The sequence below is a fragment of the Thunnus maccoyii genome, chromosome 15, assembly GCF_910596095.1.
Source record: "Thunnus maccoyii chromosome 15, fThuMac1.1, whole genome shotgun sequence".
In the NCBI taxonomy this organism is placed as follows: Eukaryota; Metazoa; Chordata; class Actinopteri; order Scombriformes; family Scombridae; genus Thunnus; species Thunnus maccoyii.
The window spans coordinates 5091964-5101646 of NC_056547.1; the positions used below are offsets into that span (position 1 = coordinate 5091964).

Below are 9683 nucleotides of genomic sequence, written 5' to 3' on the forward strand. Positions count from 1 at the left end.
AAATCACTGTAAAACATATGAATGAAAGAACATTTTCAGGAGAGTCCAGCAGCGAGCAGCAGGTCGGGGAGCTGTCCACCGCTGTGGTGCTGAAATCGTCACTACACCCGGCTGCCCTGATTCTCCTCTCCCCTGGCGAAACACGCTGCCTCTTTTCCATTCTGTCTCTCTTTATCTCTACTAGGGCCAGGCACGTCCTTCTCTTTAGTTTGTCTGATTGGGTCATTTTTGTATTTTGACACACAAGGCCAGGCGTCGGTCAACTGATCACTATTTTGGATCTTAAAAGTGTATCTACTTTGAAAATGTCTTGCCCCAACATTTCCTTGACCCAGTTTCTGTAGGTTGTAAGTTGTTAAAACTGTCCTCCCTAGAAAAAAGACATCACTGGTCAATTAATAACTGCTTACATTCATTGAGAAGGATCTCTATTGGTGAATAATCACTGTTTTTTCTAATACGCATAATATTATATCACCACAAAATGTCCTGAAGGCAATTTTTTCCTCTAGGAGGGAACCTTCAGAGAGGACAAAGTTCAAAGGTCAGGGTCAGCTGCAGTGCTTATCTTTCTTGCTCAAGGGCACTTAAGCAGGGCGGATGCTCACTGTTTCTGATTTATTTTTTTTTACTTATCTTTATTCTTCCTGCTGGCTGTCATCTTGTTGTATGTCAGCATCTTCACATTTGTCTGTCCTTGCTGACTATAAAATGTTAAACTGAACTTTACATAATCACAGACCTGAAGCATTAATATGCAGCCTACTGCACCCCGTCAGCACCCATAGTGAATTTCACACAGAGGAAGTAAAAATAAACATTACCGAGCAACCCAGTCTCATGGCAGTTTGAGAAATAGTCACGATATTTAATCTGTAGATTTGTGTACATGGACACGTATTTTTCTTTTTTTTTGTGACCCTCAGCATGACTTTCAAACTAATGTTTTTCAGTATTTTTCATGCCTGCACCACATATTTTTTTCTCTCAGGTGGGGCTTGGGAGCACAGACGCTGTATTGTTTTTTCTCATTTGTCATTCATTTTTTAAATTATAACCGCTACATTACTCAACATGTAATCACGAGATTTTATCATTGTTTTTATATCAAGTCCATCGTCTCACAACCGGAACTAGAAATGATCATCCATGTGTTCATATCATCCCGTTTGGACTACTGTAATTCCATTTTCACTTGTCTCAGCAAAGCATCTGTGAACCGGCTACAAACGGTCCAAAATGCGGCTGCAAGACTGCTAACCAGGTCCAGCAGGATGACTCACATCATTCCTATTTTAAGATCTTTGCACTGGTTGTCCATTCGTTTTAGGATTCAGTTTAAGTTCTTACTATTACATATAGAGCCCTGCATGGACAGGCTCCAGAGTACATCATGGAACTTATCCATCCCTACGTCGCCAGTAGTTCACTCAGGTCTTCTAACCAGGACCTACTGGCTGTCTCTCGCTCACGACTGAAAACCAAAGGTGATCGTGCCTTTGCATTTGTGGCTCCAACCCTATGTATATACCCTGTACATATACGGTCAGCAGTCTGATGAAGCAGCAGCAGTAAAAGCTTTTAAAAAACTATTGAAGACCCATCTTTTTAAATTGGCTTTTGTGTCTTCTTGAGTTGTTTGTTTGTGAATTTAATTTCTGTGAAAGGTGCTATACTAAATAAACTTATTATTATTATTATTATTGTTATCTTTATTTTAACTTCATCAGTACAGTCAATGGTCTGCGTCAGTCCGGTGGGAGGACCGGAGGACCTGCTGACTTGCTGTGTGCAGAACTCCATTCAAAGATGTTTTAATATTGCTGTCCTTTTCTGAGAGCGGACTGCTCACATAAAACATGATAAAACCTGACAGTTTAACTAACAGACCGACCGAATGTGACAGTTTAACAGCTTTAGCAGCTTTATTTCCAGCCTGTCTGCCATGATTGCATCAGCTGGTTTTTGTTCCTTTTTCTTAGAAAGGATCCCTGATTAACTTTCACACAGCTCCGTAGATACAGATTTGATTAACTTGCGAGCTGTTCAATGTATTTTTATCAGTAACATTGGTGATGGCAGGTGCTAACAGGTTAAGCTAACAGTGTGTAAGTGGTGTTGCATTAGCATCGGTCCTGATGGAGGAGCTTTGTGGTTCCAATCCAGAGCGTGACGTCAGAGGAAAATGGCCACCATGTAAACAGGGTATGTTGTGTTGTGGGTCGATTTGGTGCATTCAACTCCTGTTTTAGCTAAAATATCTGAAATAAACCAACATCTTTACTTTCTTTTACTTTTTTTTTTTTAACATAGATCATTTAGATGCGTGGTGGGGGCATGAAAGATACTTCCAGTTGAAAACATCAGTTGGAAAGTTGTGCTGAAAGTGTCACGAAAAAAATGGAAAAATTCGTGTCCATATACACGAATCTATAGATTAAATTTCGTGACTATTTCCCAAACTGCAGCGAGACTGGGTTGTGCCGAGGGCTCCACACAATATTCCAACGGCACAATTTAAGCTTATATTTGGCTTCATTATTAATTCTTTATTCTGTTCAATTTTATTGGAGGCTTAAAAGCCTCCTCAATGAAGTCTAACTTAATGAATGAGTGTGCGTTGCTAATTAAGGCATTAAAGCAGGATTGTCAGTGTAGGAGTGATAATAAGTTCCCTTAATCAGGAGCTTTGTACATATGAATTAAATTCCGGAAATAGGCCATTTACTTAATAAAGAGCCCATTGTGCTTTACAGTTTGAGAGATGGTATTTATCTTCTATCAACAAGCCTTTTAATTGGTGATTATTGAGCTGTTCTGTTTGTGCTCGTAATTGTGCTTTTCAATTTATGAATAAAGTCTAAATGCAACACTGTCTTAGGCACAAAAACACTACCAAGGTGAAAATCTTGAATCAAAAATAAGATGGGAAGATGATTTAGTCATATCTGAATCAGAACCTGAGTTGTAGTAGTTGTAGTAGTTCTGTCAGTCGTACTTGATCAAATGACAACCACAGTCTATTCAATTATTTAGAGTTTTTGAGTGTTAAAGCCTTTATAAATACCATCTAAAGATGATTGATCTTTGATTGTTGCTTATTTATTCATTAACATTTAATGTTATGGAGAAACACTTGAGGCCACATTTTCAGGGGCTTTAAATTTCATTTTGGTGACAAATTCTGCTAAAATGGTTGATCAAATTAAGTTGAAGGCATGTTTGCTATGAAAAAGGTTAAGTAATCAACACTTTTATATGCACGATATCAAAGCAACATTATGACGAACAGCAGAGCTCCAAAGCAAGGTTGTAGCTACCAATGAAGACACAGAGGTCATGTTTTTGGTAATATTTCTGTGAATTTTGTGACATGAAGAGGAGAAAATGTGACTATTTTTGGAAAATACATTGTTTAAATTAAAAAGGGATTTAATAATCCAGTCCAGAATTACATAGCTGGCTATGCAGAGAAACCTTTAAAACAATATTTAGACCATAAAAAATTTACAAAAAATGTAATTGAACGTTTAATTGAGTTCATAAAACTTATTTTCTAAATACTTTTTTACAGCATTTTTTGATAGTTGAAACTGTCATAGGTGTGCAAGGTTGTGCTCAGTGAATTTGGACTCATGACCTCAGTATATTTTCAAATCCTGGCTACCCTGCTGCAAATTCAAGGAGAATCAGTCAAAAAAAGGAGAAAGGGGTATTTGGGGAATATTTACCAAATGCAAGTATTTGCTAAAAGTGACATCAAAATGAATCTCAGTTTAAGCACATCCTCTATGACTTTTAGGAAACTTATAACAACATACACCCCAGGGGGACTGCAGTCTTGGCTCCCAAAATTAAGAGGCGGCGAATAAATAAAAGGAGGAATCAGATGAAACAAAGATGAAAGACTCCGCAGCACCGATAGGTCAATACGGAGCAGGGCAAAGCAACTGCTGAGCACCACGAAACTACATGTCCCATGGTGCCGGGCTGGGCTCCACAGATGGCGTTTCCAGGTTAGCTTGCTATCGTTTGGGGGGGGGGGGGGGGGCGGGGGGTTGTTTTCTGTTGAGAAGGCAATATGTCCCTCTGTCAGCAATGAGGGACTAGTGCCAACTGGCAGGAGGAGAGATGGATATTTAAAGATGGGATGAATAGGAAAGACGATGGAAAGACGAGAGGAGTCATGAAGAAGGAGGGAACAAGGAAGAGTAGACGGTCACACACAGTTGGGATGAAACAACTCCAAATTCATTTAAATAAAAGTCATTCAATAAAAGACACTAAGAAAAGAAGGAAAGACTGGATGGGGGAAGAAGGGGAGGACAGTAACCGGCCTGGAGGACAAGGAATGCATCTGAAGTAAAAGGTAGACATGGGTCAAAGGGATTAAGGAAGGAAATAAAGATAAAATAAAATTGGGAAATTAATTGAATACTGAGATCAGTTAAATTTGGAAGGAAGAAAAAAGCGAAGAAGTAGAAGGATGGAGAGAAGGACGAGTGAAAGAGGAAGCGAGTGCTCCTCGAGAAGAAGCTTTTGCTTCTAAAATGCCGAAAAAACAACTTGTTTTTTTAAAAATAGCATCAAAATTCTCCAGACGAGACATTTCTAGGAATGACGCCGAACCACGTTCAAGTCTCTGAGAGCCGCGAGAAGACTCTCATTTCTCAAAGCAGTACTTGAGACGATGAAAGCTTTGGGAAACAAACCCTCGTTCTGTAGTCTGTGGAACGACTGCTGGACTGATAAAGATAATTAGCTTATGCGGCGGGTACACAGGCACACGCTGGAGAAAAGGAGAGAGGGGCCTGTGAGAGACAGTCTGTTAATATGCTGAGGAGAGGTAGATAAAGAGAAAGGGAGAGATACTGTATGCGGAGATACAGGAAGAAAAAAAGGGGAAGGGGGCTTACAAGGAAAGACCTTGGCCCAGAAACTGAGAGAAGTCCTTATACACACATACTGTACTGTACACACACACATACACATTCACCAGATCTGGCAGGTAGGTGATGGTGTGACACATCCTATATGCCTGTTCATGTGCAAAGCAGCATTCAGAAAGACAAACCCTCCACCATTCAGTCACACAAGTTCTGTGTTTCACCTTCACTCAGTTTCAATGTCGTATAATTTGAGTTTGAGGTCACGTTTGGCTTTTTAGCAGCCTGAGGGGGAATCAACCTTAACTGCATTGTACAAATACTGAAAATGTATCACTGCTGCTGGGTGAAAACTAAGCTAGAATCTCCAAAATGACTGTATGTCAGGAAAAGCAGATTTGGTCTCTGCTTGACGAATACCATTGCCATTTTTCCATTTAAGTCTTGATTCTCAGTCTGATCCAATAAGGTGATCGTGGCCTCAACTATTGCTTGCATCTAACAAATGGTCAATCTAATAGGCTTTAGTCGGACTAATTCCAACGAGTCCTCCAACCTAAATGGCAGAAGAGGTTGTCACTTGCTTCCAAAAGGACCCATGTGAACATTTTATGATCATGCACCCTTCTTAGCATGACAGCATTTATCGTCGCCTTTGCAAAACCCTTGCAAAAAAAACATGCCGCCATCAAGTCAAAAGCTACCTCTACTCCCCCGTCATCAGATCATTCGCACATGCCCACAAACGGCCGTCCGTTCTGTAGCCTTTGTTGCTACAGAATGGGCTGTTCATGTTGTCTGCTCACATGTTTTGGATCAGATTTGTGCTTGAACATGAACGGATGTATTGGAGATGTGGAAAAAGAAGTGAAATACAACTACTACTGTGTGTTTAGCCTGCGGAACTGGCGGAAGTCTGTTGAGGGCCAACTTCTAGGAGTTAACCAATCAGAACAGAGTGAGCTTATTGGGAGGCGGGCCTTAAAGAGACAGGAGCTAAAACGGCCTGTTTGAGACAGAGGCTGAACTGAGGGGCTGCATGATGGGCCAGTAGAGGAGTTTTTGCAAAGATATTCCAGTAGAGCCCCAGAATAAACATATAGATATGGAAATGTGCATAACATGTCTTCTTTAAGGTTAAGGAAAGATCATAGTCATGGTTAAAAGAAACAAATGTTGACTTAGAGGATGCGAACAGCAGTCTCTGTAACGCTACTTCTGCCTTCAGTCATTATACATTCAGCCACAAGAGGTCACTTGTCAGAAAAAATACAAAAATACAAAAGGTTGTGTTAAATTTTTAAATGCTGATATTCTGATGCGTAATTTAAGACTCTTGGAAATAAAAGACATGACCAACAGAGCAACAGCCCCCAGCATCATCTCCATGGAGATGAACAGAGCTTAATAAATCAGCCATTTCTGCATTGCTGTATAGCTCTAGAAGTCCCTTCTCATTGCCTACTGTAGTCCATAACACCGTTAATAAACCACAAATTATGAGCTATGTTTTTGTTTTTTCATCTGTCAGCAGGTGACATTGACAGTTGAGTCACAGCTCTTCATTTTGAGACATGAAAGCACATCAAACATGTTTGTTTCTGTTTTGAAAAGTCACATTTGACAGTGATATAATTTGAACGTGAAGGCTTTCCTCACCTAAGTCTCATTTTTAACATCCTTTAATGTTAAAAATGAGGCTCTCAATAATCAGAAATATGAGATCTAACAGATTTTTCAGTGGCAAGTCAGGATTGAGGTGAAAGTTTGGATTTTAATATGTTTCAGGCTCGGGTCAAGTTCAAACTAGTCGTAGCCGGATTTAAGACTAGTTTGTAATTGATTTTTTTAATGAGGTGTGCTAAATATCTGCTTGATCTTGGTAAGGTCTGGTTATATGAGATTCAAAACAGAATCCTTACTCATTCACGTACAGTTATAGGCCCAATTTACTTTAAACTTTTTGAATATAGTTTAATCAGCTTGAGAGTCATAGTTTGACACAACCACAAACTGAACTTGTAGCCTTTTCCTGTATTGGAAATAACTGTAAAACAAAATCTGAAATAAGGTATTAACATGACAGCAGTGACATGTTATCTCTCTGGTGGATAAATACATCCAAAGCACTTTGCAGTCCCTTGAGTAACCCCAGTGGGAAATGAAGCACTGACCCTGCCATAGTCAGTGACTCATACCATCAATCAACCATTTAAACAACTGAAGTTAGCATGTGATTCATTTCCCTTCACTTCAGAGAGCAGCATGCCATCAGACAATGCTGATACTTCACTACCAGCGTCCAGATCTGTAAACATCTCCGCAGTGAACTAAATGGTTATTATGTCTGACCTTCTAAAGCACTGGAAGAGGCAGTTAATCAATTCAGCACTTATATTAAATTATGAGATACAAGAGGATCTCATAATTTACTGTAATTCAGAACTAATATCGTAAGCATGTGTTTTAAATGCAAACCCTCCCTCAAACTGGCTCATCTAATTCTACTGAAGTGAATTGTTTCCAACAGTTCCTAAAATGCTTTAATGCACAGAACAACTTGATCTTGTGTCATCAAGTCAAGTAAAAGTCACAGTTGGTCTCTTTGGTTCTTCGTCTCAGGTGGATTTCTTCCTGTTGGACGGCTGAAAGACTCTGATGGACTGATCATGATCAGATGGGCTGAGCCCTTTTCTACCGGACATATTCTGCAGTTAAGAGTAAACAGGTATTCATTTTGGTCACCATGGTATTTACAAAACTTTCACCTCCCAACAGTGTGACATATTCAGCTGTGGTTGTTCGCTATCACCAGTTCAGTTCTGCTTATTCCAAACAAACTCATGTTGCTGCTGCCAAAAACATAAAACACATGACAGAAACTAACTATTGAATGCAAGTAGTTTTCAACCAAGGCCACACAAATAAGGTCTTCCTCTCTGATGGGGATTTGATTTTAAAAAGAAAGTCAACAGATCTTAACACAAGACAAGACACAAAACAAGTCTAGAGAATCCTCAATGAAGACAAAAATCAATACAGTCATTGTGCAGTAGAGTATTTTTCCCAAAAGGTGGGTGTTTGTGCTGCATTCATGTCTCATGGAATTCACAGTATTTAACAGTCTTTGACATCTAAAGACAATCAATCACCGTATTTAATGCAAATCTGGTAAATGCACACTACTTTTTGTCTTTCTCGTGACCAACTCTGCCCGTCATTGAACCCTAACTCAGGGCAACTAGTAAAACACTCAAGCATTCACCATGTTAAACGTTTGATGGTTTGAATGCTTGCATGTTGCAAATTTTTCCATCACCGCCCTCCATCTCACATGACATGAACGCAGCGTTAGAACAGCAAGTATAAAAGCTTTCTCATACTAGCTAAAGACAAAATCACTCCTTTTTGATAGAAATCTGTGAGACATATTTCTACAGACGTGTCCATATGCTGTCTACTATGCTGTATAGCGGTTATATTACAGTGGAGAAAATTGTTCCATCATTATATGTTGCTCTGTTTTTCCTGTCAGGACGACTTCACCGCAGATCTCCTCTGTCTTTTAACAGAGTAATATACTGTACAAGTACTTCACTTTAATTACCAGAATGCAGACTGGAAATAGCAGAAAATTAAATGAACACACACACACACACACACACACACACACACACAAGAAGCTTTCCTTAGTCTCTCACTCCTGTCTGCTCTTCATCTCTTTTCCTCCGCTACAATACACACACATTATGCATATGTATGTAAGTAGAGAGAGAGAGAGAGAAGAGAGAGAGAGAGGGAGAGATGGACCCAATAAGAAGTGCTGCAGTCTGCTGGAACAGTATCACAGGATGGGTTCCCCAAGAAGGAGCCAAGAGTTTTTAGAGCACACGCACACACATGGACACACACACACACACACACACACATGTGCACATAGTCTCACACATGTTCGCCTCACTCCTGGTCTCTCCTCCCTATTCTCATCCCTCTCCCGCCCTGACACACACACACACACACACACACACACACACACACACACACACTAACACATACAGTGACACAATCACCACAATCACATCATCCTCACACAGTTTGCCTCACCCCCCCCCCCCCCCCCCCCCCCCCCCCTCTCTCTCTCTCCTCCACGCGAAGCCGCTTTATTGTGCTTTTTCTTCCTCCAGACTGTATTCAGACTGATTGTACAGTGTTACAGCGCGCTCCTTCCAAATGCGCCACACTAATCACTGTACAGTACATTCCTCCGCTAACAGGCGACCAAACAGCCGTGCAGACACACTCATCAGCGGCTGTCAACAAAACAGCGCACATCTCCTCTCTCTCGACTTGAGGCAACCCTCTCTTATACAACACCCCTGTCTTTTTTTCTTTTTTTTTTAAGAGGATGAGGGAAGCTGAAATTTGTATGTTAACACACACAGTGCACAGTCACATGCATGAGCATCATCTCTCAGCTCTACAGCCGAAAACAGAAGTCCTGACGTGCGCAACCGAAGAAGCGGCTCAATGAGCCAAAAGAGTGCGAGTGGCTTTTAAAAAAAAAAAAAACACAGATGTGAGATGGTGAGGAAGAGGAGGAGGAGGGGGGGGAGGTTAGAGTGAGGTGAGGTGAAATGATGAGTTATAATTGGGTGGTGGAAGGGAAGGGTTTGGTAAGAGCTCGGCGCAGTTGAAAAAATAAGGCAGCAGAAGCTTTACTCACCCTGCAGAGCGGAGAGCTGGTCGGACGGTGCAGCCGACGAGAGATCCGTGCGCACTGGGAAGCCTGGGCACCAA

General features: G+C 40.7%; 1 protein-coding gene across 1 annotated transcript in view; it reads right to left on the reverse strand.

Annotated features, from left to right (window-relative positions):
- Positions 1 to 9654, reverse strand: part of cacng7a (calcium channel, voltage-dependent, gamma subunit 7a) — a 43380-nt gene extending 33726 nt beyond the window's left edge. The window contains exon 1 of the mRNA XM_042436119.1: positions 9610 to 9654. The gene's annotated coding sequence lies outside the window, so the exon portion shown is untranslated. The remainder of the gene's footprint in view (positions 1 to 9609) is intronic.
- Between the last annotated feature and the right edge of the window lie 29 nt (positions 9655 to 9683).